This window comes from Triticum aestivum, chromosome 2D (genome assembly GCF_018294505.1).
Source record: "Triticum aestivum cultivar Chinese Spring chromosome 2D, IWGSC CS RefSeq v2.1, whole genome shotgun sequence".
NCBI classification, from domain to species: Eukaryota; Viridiplantae; Streptophyta; class Magnoliopsida; order Poales; family Poaceae; genus Triticum; species Triticum aestivum.
The window spans coordinates 171,352,998-171,368,443 of NC_057799.1; positions in this window are offsets into that span (position 1 = coordinate 171,352,998).

Sequence of the window (15,446 nt, forward strand, 5' to 3'; positions counted from 1 at the left end):
GCCTCCATCATCTCCATTAAGTAAGACCACGAGAGTGAATCAAAGGCCTTGGCAATGTCCAATTTTAGTAGTATTGATGGTTTCTTCGATTTGTGCAGTTTCCGCACTATGTTATGCACGTACAGAAAATTCTCCTGTATACAACACTTCTTGATAAAGGCCCTTTGACATTGATCGACCAAACCATCAAGCTTGGGCGCAAGCCGGCTTGCCAGAATCTTGGAGAATATTTTGATTAGACTATGAAGTAGCCAGATTGGCCTGAAATCCTAAAGAGAGTCTGCCCCTTGTTTTTTTGGGATCAGCATAACACTAGTTTTGTGGAGCTTTTGCGGTGGGTGTGTGGGTGGGTCGGGGGGTGGGGGGAAGTGTCCGCTTTAAACCCTCATTTGTTTGTGGACGCAATCTTGTCCCGAAATTGTTCGGGCACATGCATATGATTGCTGTGGATGCCGAGAGAGAAGAAAAATAAATAAAGAGAAAATGTAGTCCCGGACATGGTGGGCTGTTCGGACACCCTCGACATCTTCATTTTCTTCTAACATATATGAGCTGGATTTGAGAGTTTGCAAACAACATGGTTTGTCCCTTGTTTCTCATGTCCGACATGTTTGTATGGACATATGGGGTTTTATTTTATTCTTACATATATGGGCTGGATTGAGGGTTTGCGAACAACATGGGTTTTCCCTTGTCTCATGTCTGACATGTTTGTATGGACATATGTGGAAGATTTGAGGTCCCTAGTTGAAGATGCTCTAAAACCGGGGTTCTATATCTAGAGAACTCATGAACTTTGTATGGAGATGAGGTGTTGTTGTTTCGGTTGGCAAAGAGGCATATTTGTGCCAAGAGAGAATGTTCATGCTGAGTCGACGAGGACGTCGGTTCCTTTGAGTGAGGTGTACGTGACATCCCCGTTTAATAGGAATGATAGACTACTCATGGCAACAAGGTGCACCTTATTTTTCGGGAGCCCATTCGAAAGTAACTCAAAGTTAAGCGTGCTTGACTTGGAGCAATTTGACAATGGGTGGCCGATCGGGAAGTTGATAGTAAAAGTGTGCAGAAAAGACTAGTGTTGGTTTGTGGGACCAGTCTAGATCCTAGTTGCTAGCATGTGCAACAGCCAAGAACCGATCAATGAATCGGTGGGTTTGGCTGGGGAGTTACACAAGTTAAGCACTATTTCCTCTCAAACTTAGCTACCCGTTGACCGAATCCTACTATCTAGGAAAAAATCGATAGCTTCATGTAGACTGAACTTGTATCCGGAGCATGTCTGATCCTTGGAGGCGACTGATTTTGCTAACCTAGCAGAGTTGGTAGCATTGTAAGGCTACTCATAGTGGGGAGTGTCATACATTAGTATGCATATGATATTAGTCTATTTTAAATGATCTAATTTATTACGATGCATGACACATAGTTGGCTGTTGAGGACTGGTTGCCAGGAGAGTCGTTTGAAATCCCTTCCTTTACAGCCCAAATTCTTAAGCACTTAGGCGATGTGTACTCTACAATTTATAAAACCCTCCCTGCTGCAACATGACGAAGATCTCTAATTTGGTTGGCATGGACAATCTCAAGCTTGAATCCCTGCAACTCGATATCAAGACTGCGTATCAAGACTGTGAACAAGAACTTTGCAAGCATCCAAAAAAACTTTGAGAAATTCCAGCCACTCTTAGGAAAATACCTAACGAAGAAGAGATTGAAGACCCAGTTGGTCGACTTGCATAGGGGAGTGCCCAACAACACAACCCCATCATCAATCCTAAAATATTAATCATGTGGGCCATCCCAAACAGCTTGTTCTACACAACATTGCTCTAGACAAGCAACATGCATTCACTTCAGGCTCTGAGGTGTCACATTATCACCAGGGAAGGGAGTTGAACATGGATGGAGCTTCCAAGATGCCTTATTGGCACCCTATCCATGTTGAAAACAAATAAGATCAAGTGGAACCACAAGCCAAAAAATTCAACGATAGCTAGGGGACTATATTTCCGATGAAGAGCCATAATAAGGTGGTTTCAGAAGGGGTACTCCTACATGCAGGCCTTAGACCCCTACCGACCACCGAAGAAGCACACTGACTATGAAACATGCTAGAATGAATATCACCGAGTTTGATGGCACTAATGCTGACTCCTAGATTCAGAATGTGAACAATATTTTGACTCCTCCAGTACATCCCTTGATGAGAGAGCATAATTTGTCGAGTCATATGTCAAATTGCATTCAATTTAGTGGTGAAGGGACACTAGATTTTCTATATCCACGCTGGTGTGGCACATATTCTGCAAATATTTGAGTGAAAGATTTCCGAAACTTCAGTCTGTGAAAATGCCAAATCCTTTTCACTTTCTCACTAACTTGTTCACTGTCCCAATATATTACCAAATATGACACACCAATTAATCTTCTTAGGTGGGATAACCTTGCCATATATACACAATGATTATTATATGCACAATATCATTTCTAGGTTAAGACCCCACATTTAGAGCCACTTGGAATGTCATGAGCCTAAATACATGCGACAAACTATGTGGGATGGTAGAAGGATTCAAGAATCTTGACCTATTCCACCAACCACCCTCAAACCATCTACACAAAAGCAAGCAGACAAGTCACCAATTATCATCCTAGGCCCGCTACTATTCCTGTCAATATAACACCCATTACATCAACTGCTACAGTACAACAAGCCAGACTTAAGGGCATTTTCTACAAATGCAGTGACTTGCTTTCCAGGGAACAAACATGTCTACAAGCTACCTCATAAAGGTCTGCAAGCTAACACGAAAGTGTCAAATTCAAGCACTGCAAGATCAATGTTCAGAAACCATAAAATAATTTATATTGTTAATGCGAATGATGAAACCGAACTCCTAGAAAAGACCATCGATAACCGCAAACTTTAGATCTGAATGCATGAAGTCCATGGAGACCCTAGTGAGAAAAATAAAAAAAAATCCACTTTAACTTTTATCATTGTCTCCACAAAGGCCACTACTTTAGTAGATAGTGGCGGTACCACCACTTCTCAACTAGCTCACTTAACTGCACATGTTAGATCACTCCTCTTAAGAAAGTCCAGGCACTATTACCAATGGAGGCAAACTCTAGAGTAAATTCACATGCTAGCCGATCCAAGGAGATGAGCTCAATGGTGCATTGATTTTCTTAAAAATTGACCTTGGAAGTATATATAATCAAATCAGAATGAAAGAGGGAGATGTTGATAAAATTACATTTAGTACACACCTGGGCTATTATGAGTATTTGGTTATGTTGTTTAGGCCTCACTAATGCACCAACAACTTTTCAATAATGAATGAATGAACACAATGTTGACACCATTTTGGGAAAATTTCTATTAGTATTCTTTGATGACATTCTGACCTATAACAAATATATGGAAGAACACTAGCAACACTTCCGAATTGTAGTTAGTACACTGAGAGACAAGAAACTGTGTGTCAAGTAAATAAACAGTTTTTGCTCAACCACAAGTTGAATGTCGTGGCCACATCATCACTAGAGGTGGGGTGGCCACTGACCCTGCAAATATTAACGCCTTTGCTAACTAGCCTATACTTGAAAATGTCTCTCAATTATGGCATATTTTGCAGACCACTTTTTGAAGCAATGAAGAAAGAGGGATTTGTATACTCAGATTACCAAGAAGTTGATTTTACTGCACTTGAGCAACATATGACACGAGCACATGTTCTTACGATGCTCAAAATTCTCTCCCATTTGCCCTCGAAGCAAATGCTCCCAAATATGGCATTGGAGTAGTCTTAATGCAGAATAGAAAGCCTATCTCTTTTCTTAGCAAAGCAACTTGACCTATAATAGTTGCCCTTTCAATTTATGACAAGTAAGCTTTAGCAAGTTTGGAGGCATCACAAAAATGGAGACACTACTTTGTTGTTTCCTCCTTGATCATGAGAACAAACCAAGAAAATCTCGAACATATGCAGAACAAAAGTTTTATGAAGGAGTCCAGCATAAGACTTAATCAAGTTACTATGATATACATTCTTTGTGGAATACAAAAATGATAAATACAATAAAGTAGTTGATGCTCTTTCTAGCGTTAAATATGGAGTCTGCTCCTTTACTAGCACAATGGTTCCCACTTGGATATTTGAAGTTGTTTACATGACAAGTGCAAGGTACTTGTATCTCTTCTACCGGACAACTCCTGCTCCTTACACCTCGACAAATGGAGTCCTTGGATACAAAAGAAAAAAAATCTTAATGAATCTTGCAATCACTTAAGATAGTCCCTTATTTCCTATTGTCATAATTCGGATGCCCTAAAAAACCCTATGATGACCCACAAGTATAGGGGATAAATCGTAGTCCTTTCGATAAGTAAGAGTGTCGAACCCAACAAGGAGCGGAAGGAAATTATAAGCGGTTTTCCGTATGGTATTCTCTGTAGGTACTGAAAGCAGCGATAACAAGTAGTTTGATAGCAAGATAATTTGTAACAAGTAACAAGTGACAATAGTAAAAAAGGTGCAGGAAGGCGGCCCAATCCTTTTTACAGCAAAGGATAAGCCGAAAAGTTCTCTTATAGTGAGCAAAGCGTTCTAGAGAGACATATGGGAATTCTCGTCTAGTCACAGTCACCATGTATAGTTGATTCGTGTTCGCTACTTTGATAATTTGATATGTGGGTGGATCGGTGCTAGGGTGATGTTCTTACTTGAACAAGCAACCCTCTTATGATTACGCCCTCTCGCAAGCATCTGCAACTACGAAAGAAGAACTAAGATAAATCTAACCTTAGCATGAAACATATGGATCCAAATCAGCCTCTTACGGAATAACACATAAACTAGGGTTTAAGCTTCTGTCACTCTCGCAACCTATCATCTACTTATTACTCCCCAATGCCTTCCCTTAGGCCCAAGTATGGTGAAGTGTCATGTAGTCGATGTTCTAATGACACCACTAAACGAAGAACAACATACATATCATCAAAATATTGAACGAATACCAACTTCACATGATTACTTATAACAAGACTTCTCTCATGTCATCAAGAACAAAAGTAACTACTCAAAAATCATATTCATGTTCAAGATCAAAGGTGTATTGAATATTCTTAAGGATCTGAACATATAATCTTTCACCAAATAAACCAACTAGCATCAACTATAAGATGTAATCAACACTACTAGCAACCCGCATGTACCAATCTGAGGTTTTGGAACAAAGATTGAATACAAGAGATGAACTAGGATTTGAAATGAGATGGCGCTGGTGAAGATGTTGATGAAGATTGGTCCTCCCACGATGAGAGGATCGTTGGTGATGTCGATGGCTTCTATTTCCCCCTTCCAGAGGGAAGTATTGTAGGGATCTACGGTAGGGTGCGTTGACTGCAAAATAAAATTTTCCTACGCGCAGAACAACCAAGAACATGCTACGGGAGATGGATCACGGATTGTTACCACTAGACGCGCAGTGCCGTGCAGTGAAGAAGAGTTGGGGCAACGCGTCCACGTGGTTCATCTCCTCCTCGTTCGATCTTCCTCGAACAACCGGTCGTCAGATCCCACGTACAGGAACACCGTGTGACGGACTGCTAGGTTCGTTCACACAGTCGGCGGCGAGTGGAGGTGGCTATTCGCAACACATGCAAGACCTAGTGATAGCGCCGCAGCGATCAACTGAATGAGTGTGCCGCACCCCCACTATATATAGGCATCCGTTGCAGGCTCAACACCTTGGCCTCGCAGGGATCCTAAAGCCCAAAGACCGTTCGGCCTAGATCCGAGTCCGAGTAGGATTAGATCTGACTTGTGGAGTCGGATCGGGCCTCACAGGTTCCTTCCCTTAAGAGAGCGACCTCTTAGGTTCTCGTTCACTTGGTCGCGAGTCAGATCACATCCAACTCGTCTAGTCGGTAGCGGCCTCTAGCAAAGTGTGCCGACTCCAAGTGTCTGATGAAGCTGGTTAGGCGAACCTGTACAACGTGTCACACTTCTATTCCCTTTGCCACACGATATATGTTGTCGAGCTCAAGGCGAGTCTTTCATCCTTGTGCTAGCCCGACCTCTTCTCGTTCCAGTGATGCCGACCACAAACCGGATTATCTCATAATCCTTGTCGCATGGCCATGCTTATCTTGGTCGGATCACACGAGGGGCCCAGAGTGTATCTCTCCTGATCGGAGGGGCAAATCCCATCTTGCACCATGTCTCGCAGCATGGGTCTAGACAAGCTCGAAACCTACCTTTGTAACTACCCAATCACAGAGTAGCTTTGGTCGGCCCAAAGCAGGTCTGTCACCATCCCGAGTAAATGCGCCAGCTCAGGTCTTAGGACATAGAACATATGTTGTACTAGAGACTCACATATGACATATCGATGCGTCTCATAGGTGGGTCTGTCCGACTCGGACCTTATCTCGACTCAGATCTGACTAGGTCGAATCCGACCAGATCCTTCCAAGTCCATATTATCCGGTTAGCATCCAATGCTCCATGGCTAGTGAGACCGAGCCATCCACCGTCATATGCTAGTCTAGTCGGTGAAGGAAATATGCCCTAGAGGCAATAATCAAGTTGTTATTTATATTTCCTTATGCCATGATAAATGTTTATTATTCATGCTAGAATTGTATTAACCGGAAACTTAGTACATGTGTGAATACATAGACAAACAGAGTGTCACTAGTATGCCTCTACTTGACTAGCTCGTTAATCAAAGATGGTTAAGTTTTCTAGCCATGGACAAAGAGTTGTCATTTGATAAAAGGGATCACATCATTAGAGAATGATGTGATTGACTTGACTCATACGTTAGCTTAGCACGATGATCGTTTAGTTTGTTGCTATTGCTTTCTTCATAACTTATACATGTTCCTATGACTATGAGATTATGCAACTCCCGAATACCAGAGGAACACTTAGTGTGCTATCAAACGTCACAACATAATTGGGTGATTATAAAGATGCTCTATAGGTGTCTCCGATGGTGTTTGTTGAGTTGGCATAGATCAAGATTAGGATTTGTCACTCCGAGTATCGGAGAGGTATCTCTGGGCCCTCTCGGTAATGCACATCACTATAAGCCTTGCAAGCTTTGTGACTAATGAGTTAGTTGCGGGATGATGCATTACGGAACGAGTAAAGAGACTTGCCGGTAAAGAGATTGAACTAGGTATTGAGATACCGACGATCGAATCTCGGGCAAGTAACATACCGATGACAAAGGGAACTAACGTATGTTGTTGTGCGGTTTGACCGATAAAGATCTTCGTAGAATATGTAGGAACCAATATGAGCATCCCGTAGGGTCCGCATGCTTAACGTTCGGTGACGATCGATATTATGAGTTTATGTGTTTTGATGTATCGAAGGTAGTTTGGAGTCCCGGGTATGATCACGGACATGACGAGGAGTCTCGAAATGGTCGAGACATAAAGATCGATATATTGGATGACTACTAGTAAATGTGCCCGTGTGTTGCACCGGGAGAAAAAGTTTAACATGCCATCCACGATGTCAGAAGCTAGCGGGTCGAGCAAAGTGGGACTTTTAGGGAGGAAGTGCAAGACGTATATGATTAACCTAAGGTAGCGAGACATGTAATCAATGGACCCCGTGTCATGTGAAGATGTATCGTACGAAGGCAACCACATTTCATCATATAAAAACAATAAATCCACGTCACCTTGTTGGTAAAGCCGGGAGCCAACAAGAAAAATAGAGGGGGCCAAGGTGTCGTCGGCCTGCTCAACGCGAGCTGCCGCCCTACTGCACATGTGCAGATTCAGTGCCAATCAATGTCATCCGCGCGATCGTACATTGTCACTCTTATGCGCACCGTTCCAAAGAAAGAGATGGAGAGAGAGAGAGGAAAGGCTACAACCCCCCTCAAAAGCATATAAAAGAGCATTATGGACCTTTGGCAAAGCGCACATATACCTATACACTCCTACATCCATCCTTGTGAGAATTTCCTACTTGCTTGCATCGACAACAATAAGGGAATGATAGGTGTTCTATATGCTGAGTTGTGTCTCGCATCTTGCACCGCCGCTGCCAACCTCGCTGTTGGCGCCACTCATCGCCATGCAACCACACGTGCCGCCATGCCATCACAATTGACAGCCAAGCACACACACTGCCTTTGATCAAGCCCCCATTGCCCCACATCAGCTGCGTAACGCTCGCAAATCGCCGACGCCCTACTACACACTATAGGCACTGATGCCCTTGTCCAGCCATGCTGAGTCGTGCGCCGTTGTGTACCATTCCCATCGCGTTTGTTGTCATGTGCCTTCCGCCGCCTCCTGCTACCACTCGTTGCCCTTGTAATCGAAGGGGCGCACACATGTGATTAATTGGTTAGTTTTTAATTTGGCAATCATGCCCTCGTAATCGAAGAGGTAAGTTTTAAACTTCACCCTTTGATTTAGTAAAAAGGGTGTATTGATTTGAAAGTGTTGTTGATTTTACAACTTTATACTCCCTCTGTTTTTAAATATAAGTCTTTTCAGAGATTTCAATGCTGACCACATAAGGAGCAAAATGAGTGAATATACACTCTAAAATATGTCTATATACATATGTGTATAGTCTTTGTTGAAATCTGTAAAAATGACTTGTATTTGTGAACGGAGGGACTATCATACACTCATCCCATAAGCTATATACACGTTCTTTCCCCAAAGAAGCTATACACGTTCTTCCCGTAAAAAACAAAACTACACGTTCAAAGCTAGTCTAAAAAGCAGCTTGATTGATTTTGTAGCCAATCTTGCCCAGTTGCCGAAGGCGTATGTTTTTTTTAAAATGCTCTAGATCGAAGCGGTGGAATAGGGATCGCTAGGCTCGTCGGGCAGCCTTATCTTTTAAGGACGCAACCCCACTCGTTTCTGTCCCAGTTTTTTCCCCTTCGCAGATTTTCCCCTTGTTCTGACTCCAGCATCCGGCCTCCTCGTGCTGCCTCCCTGCCTCCTCCAACCGCACCTAGAGAGGAGCTCCTCTGTGCCACGAGCCAGCCCAGCTGCCGCCGCCCCTCTCCTCCTCTCTCTCAGCTTTTCCCTTATCCTTCATCACTCTCTCTAAGCTTTGTTTTGTCCAGGAAGAGAGTCGCGAAGGAACAACCCGCGGCACTACGGCCACTTGGTCCTTGGAGGAGCTCGCCCCGCCGACGGGCCGGCCACCTCTTTGTCGGCCTCGTGCTCCTCCGTGTGGATCCGAACAATCCCGCACCCTCAATCCCGCACCCTCGTGGCCTTGGAGCTCTGCGCCTCCGACCGGCCGCCCCTCCGTCAGCCTCGGGCTCCTCCGCCTCGATTTGTCCGCCCCGTCGCTGGATCCACGCTGGAGCATCCGGATTCGCCGCCCCGCCGCCTTGGAGCTCTGCTCGCCTCCGACCGGCCGCCTCTCTGTCGGCCTCAGCCTCCTCGGCCTCGATCTGTTCGCCTTGTCGCCGGATCCACGCCGGGGCAGCCAGATTTGCCGCCCCTTGTCTGTGCTGCTGTCGGGTCGTCGGGAGGAGGAGGTCGCTCGAGAGGAGCGCCCGTTCGTCCGGGACGTGGGCCACGCAGCAGGCTCCATCCCTGCCGTAGGTCTTCAAGCAACCACGGCTCTCTCTCTGACGACTCTCTCATCCTCTATGCTGTAGACAACTCAAACCCGTGCCGGACACTCCATTGTTTGATGTTGGAAAGTACGTTGTAGATCGAGAAGGTGCTTGGTACGGCCGCGGCGCTCCGGTGGCCGGTCGGCACGGGGTGGTTCGAGCGCGAGCCCGCGCATGGAGGCGCTCTGCGCGGTCGGGCGGCGGACGTCGGCAGATGCAGGGTGTTTTTTGTGAAAACGGTTTTATCAGATTCACTTAAAAAAAGGACTGCGGGTCAAATAACTAAAACATCAGTGACTTTTTTGCAAAATGGCGCGACGGATGACCAGAAGCAATGCGTGGTTTATTATTAGGGAGAGATATTTGGACATCGGAATGGTTCCGGGTGAGTTTGGGCATTTACTGGAGTACTGGGAGGTTATCAGAACCCTTGGGAAGTATATGGGCCTTATTGGGCCATAGTGGGAGAGAGGAGAAGGGAGCCTAGGAGGGGGCGCCCCCAAGCCCAATCCGAATTGGGTGGGGGGCCGGCCCCCTTTCCTTCCTCCTTCCTCTTCTAGTTCAACTAAGGAGGGGAGGGGGGAATCCTACTCCCGGTGGGAGTAGGACTCCTGCAAGGCGCACCATAGAGGGCCGACCCTCCCCCTCCTCTACTCCTTTATATACGGGGGAGGGGGGCATCCCATAGACACACAAGTTGATCATTGTCTTAGCCGTGTGCGGTGCCCCCCTCCACCATAATCCACCTCGGTCATATCGTCGTAGTGCTTAGGCGAAGCCCTGCGCCGGTAGCTTTATCATCACCGTCATCACGCCGTCGTGCTGATGAAGCTCTTTCTCGACACTTTGCTGGATTGAGAGTTCGTGGGACGTCATCGAGCTGAACGTGTGCAGATCGTGGAGGTGTCGTACTTTCGATACTAGGATCTGTCGAATCGTGAAGACGTATGACTACATCAACCGCGTTGTCATAACGCTTCCGCTTACGGTCTACGAGGGTACGTGGGCTACACTCTCCCCTCTCATTGCTATGCATCACCATGATAGATCTTGCGTGTTGGTAGGAATTTTTTTGAAATTACTGCGTTCCCCAACAGTGGCATCCGAGCCAGGTCTATGCGTAGATGTTATATGCACGAGTAGAACACAAAGAGTTGTGGGCGATAATAGTCATACTGCTTACCAGCATGTCATACTTTGATTCGGCGGTATTGTTGGATGAAGCGGCCCGGACCGACATTACGCGTACGCTTACGCGAGACTGGTTCTACCGACGTGTTGCGCACACAGGTGGCTGTCAGTTTCTCCAACTGTAGTTGAATCGAGTGTGGCTACGCCCGGTCCTTGTTGAAGGTTAAAACAACACACTTGACGAAAAATCGTTGTGGTTTTTGATGCGTAGGTAAGAACCGTTCTTGCTCAGCCCGTAGCACCCACGTAAAACTTGCAACAGCAAAGTAGATGACGTTTAACTTGTTTCTGCAGGGCATGTTGTGATGTGATATGGTCAAGACACGATGCTAAATTTTATTGTATGAGATGATCATGTTTTGTAACAGAGTTATCGGCAACTGGCAGGAGCCATATGGTTGTCGCTTTATTGTATGAAATGCAATCGCCATGTAATTGCTTTACTTTATCACTAAGCGGTAGCGATAGTCATAGAAGCAATAGTTGGCAAGACGACAACGATGCTTCGATGAAGATCAAGGTGTCAAGTCGGTGATGATGGTGATCATGATGGTGCTTTGAAGATGGAGATCAAAGGCACAAGATGATGATGGCCATATCATATCACTTATATTGATTGCATGTGATGTTTATCCTTTATGCATCTTATTTTGCTTAGTTCGACGGTAGCATTATAAGATGACCCCTCACTAAATTTCAAGGTACACGTGTTCTCCCTGAGTATGCACCGTTGCGAAAGTTCGTCGTGTCGAGACACCACGTGATGATTGAGTGTGATAAGCTCTACGTTCACATACAACGGGTGCAAGTCAGTTTTGCACATGCAAAATACTCGGGTTAAACTTGACGAGCCTAGCATATGCAGATATGGCCTCGAAACACTGAGACCGAAAGGTCGAGCATGAATCATATAGTTGATATGATCAACATAGTGATGTTCACCATTGAAAACTACTCCATCTCACGTGATGATCGGACATGGTTTACTTGATATGGATCACGTGATCACTTAGATGATTAGAGGGATGTCTATCTAAGTGGGAGTTCTTAAGTAATATGATTAATTGAACTTTAATTTATCATGAACTTAGTACCTGATAGTGTTTTACATGTCTATGTTGTTGTAGATAGATGGCCCGTGCCGTTGTTCCGTTGAATTTTAATGCGTTCCTAGAGAAAGCTAAGTTGAAAGATGATGGTAACAACTACATGGACTGGGTCCGTAACTTGAGGATTATCCTCATTATTGCACAGAAGAATTACATCCTGGAAGCACCGCCAGGTGACAAACCCGCTGCAGGAGCAACGCCAGATGTTATGAACGTCTGGCAGAGCCAAGCTGATGACTACTCGATAGTTCAGTGTGCCATGGTTTACCAGGAGTTGAAGTTAATATTTCAAGCAAATGCCCGGATTGAGAGATATGAAGTCTCCAATAAGTTCTACAGCTGCAAAATGGAGGAGAATAGTTCTATCAGTGAACATATACTCAGAATGTCTGGGTACCACAACCACTTGACTCAACTGGGAGTTAATCTTCCTGATGATAGTGTCATTGATAGAGTTCTTCAATCACTGCCACCAAGTTACAAGAGCTTCATGATGAACTATAATATGCAAGGGATGGATAAGACAATTCCCGAGCTCTTCGCAATGCTAAAGGCTGCGGAGGTAGAAATCAAGAAGGAGCATCAAGTGTTGATGGTCAACAAGACCACCAGTTTCAAGAAAAAGGGTAAAGGGAAGAAGGGGAACTTCAAGAAGAACAGCAAGCAAGTTGCTGCTCAAGTGAAGAAGCCCAAGTCTGGATCTAAGCCTGAGACTGAGTGCTTCTACTGCAAAGGGACTGGTCACTGGAAGCGGAACTGCCCCAACTATTTGGCGGAGAAGAAGGATGGCAAAGTGAAAGGTATATTTGATATACATGTTATTGATGTGTACCTTACTAATGCTCGCAGTAGCACCTGGGTATTTGATACCGGTTCTGTTGCTAATATTTGCAACTCGAAACAGGAGCTACGAATTAAGCGAAGATTGGCTAAGGACAAGGCGACGATGCGCGTGGGAAATGGTTCCAAAGTCGATGTGATCGCCGTCGGCACGCTACCTCTACATCTATCTTCGGGATTAGTTTTAAACCTAAATAATTGTTATTTGGTGCCAGCCTTGAGCATGAACATTATATCTGGATTATGTATGATGCGAGACGGTTATTCATTTAAATTAAAGAATAATGGTTGTTCTATTTATATGAGTAATATCTTTTATTGTCATGCACCCTTGATGAGTGGTCTATTTTTACTAAATCTTGATAGTAGTGATACACATGTTCATAGTATTGAAGCCAAAAGATATAAGTTTAATAATGATAGTGCAACTTATTTGTGGCACTGCCGTTTAGGTCATATTGGTGTAAAGCGCATGAAGAAACTCCATGCTGATGAGATTTTGGAATCACTTGATTATGAATCACTTGATGCTTGCGAACCCTGCCTCATGGGCAAGATGACTAAGACTCCGTTCTCTGGAACAATGGAGCGAGCAGCAGACTTGTTGGAAATAATACATACTGATGTATGCGGTCCGATGAGTGTTGATGCTCGCGGCGGGTATCATTATTTTCTTACCTCCACAGATGATTTGAGCAGATATGGGTATATCTACTTGATGAAACATAAGTCTGAAACATTTGAAAAGTTCAAAGAATTTCAAAGTGAAGTGGAAAATCATCGTAACAAGAAAATAAAGTTTCTACGATCTGATCGTGGAGGTGAATATTTGAGTTACGAGTTTGGTCTTCATTTGAAACAATGCGGAATAGTTTCGCAACTCACGCCACCTGGAACACCACAGCGTAATAGTGTGTCCGAACGTCGTAATCGTACTTTACTTGATATGGTGCGATCTATGATGTCTCTCACTGATTTACCGCTATTGTTTTGGGTTATGCTTTAGAGACGGATGCATTCACATTAAATAGGGCACCATCTAAATCCGTTGAGACGACACCTTAAGAACTGTGGTTTGGCAAGAAACCCAAGTTGTCATTTCTTACAGTTTGGGGCTGCGATGCTTATGTGAAAAAGCTTCAACCTGATAAGCTTGAACCCAAATCGGAGAAATGTGTCTTCGTAGGATACCCAAAAGAGACTGTTGGGTACACCTTATATCACAGATCCGAAGGCAAGATATTCGTTGCTAAGAATGGATCCTTTCTAGAGAAGGAGTTTCTCTCAAAAAAAGTGAGTGGGAGGAAAGTAGAAGTTGATGAGCTAACAGTACCTGCTCCCTTATTGGAAAGTAGTTCATCACAGAAATCAGTTCCTGTGATTCCTCCACCAGTAAGTGAGGAAGCTAATGATGATGATCATGAAACTTCTGATTAAGTTACTACCGAACCTCGTAGGTCAACCAGAGTAAGACCCGCACCAGAGTGGTACGGTAATCCTGTTCTGGAAGTCATGTTACTTGACCATGACGAACCTACGAACTATGAGGAAGCGTGATGAGCCCAGATTCCGCATAATGGCTTGAGGCCATGAAATCTGAGATGGGATCCATGTATGAGAACAAAGTATGGACTTTGGTTGACTTGCCCGATGATCGGCAAGCCATAGAGAATAAATGGATCTTCAAGAAGAAGAATGACGCTGACGGTAATGTTACTGTCTACAAAGCTCGACTTGTTGCGAAAGGTTTTCGACAAGTTAAAGGAGTTGACTATGATGAGACCTTCTCACCCGTAGCGATGCTTAAGTCCGTCCGAATCATGTTAGCAATTGCCGCATTTTATGATTATGAAATTTGGCAAATGGATGTCAAAACTGCATTCCTTAATGGATATCTTAAAGAAGAGTTGTATATGATGCAACCAGAAGGTTTTGTCGATCCAAAAGGTGCTAACAAAGTGTGCAAGCTCCAGCGATCCATTTATGGACTGGTGCAAGCCTCTCGGAGTTGGAATATACGCTTTGATAGTGTGATCAAATCATATGGATTTATACAGACTTTTGGAGAAGCATGTATTTACAAGAAAGTGAGTGGGATCTCTGTAGCGTTTCTGATATTATATGTGGATGCCATATTGTTGATCGGAAATGATACTGAATTTCTGAATAGCATAAAAGGATACTTGAATAAGAATTTTTCTATGAAAGACCTCGGTGAAGCTGCTTATATATTGGGCATCAAGATCTATAGAGATAGATCAAGACACTTAATTGGACTTTCACAAAGCACATACCTTGACAAAGTTTTGAAGAAGTTCAAAATGGATCAAGCAAAGAAAGGGTTCTTGCCTGTGTTACAAGGTGTGAAGTTGAGTCAGACTCAATGCCCGACCACTGCAGAAGATAGAGAGAAAATGAAAGTCATTCCCTATGCTTCAGCCATAGGTTCTATCATGTATGCAATGCTGTGTACCAGACCTGATGTGTGCCTTGCTATTAGTTTAGCAGGGAGGTACCAAAAGTAATCCAGGAGTGGACCACTGGACAACGGTCAAGAATATCCTGAAATACCTAAAAAGGACTAAGGATATGTTTCTCGTTTAGGGAGGTGACAAAGAGCTTGTCGTAAATGGTTACGTCGATGCAAGCTTTGACACTGATCTGGATGACTCTAAG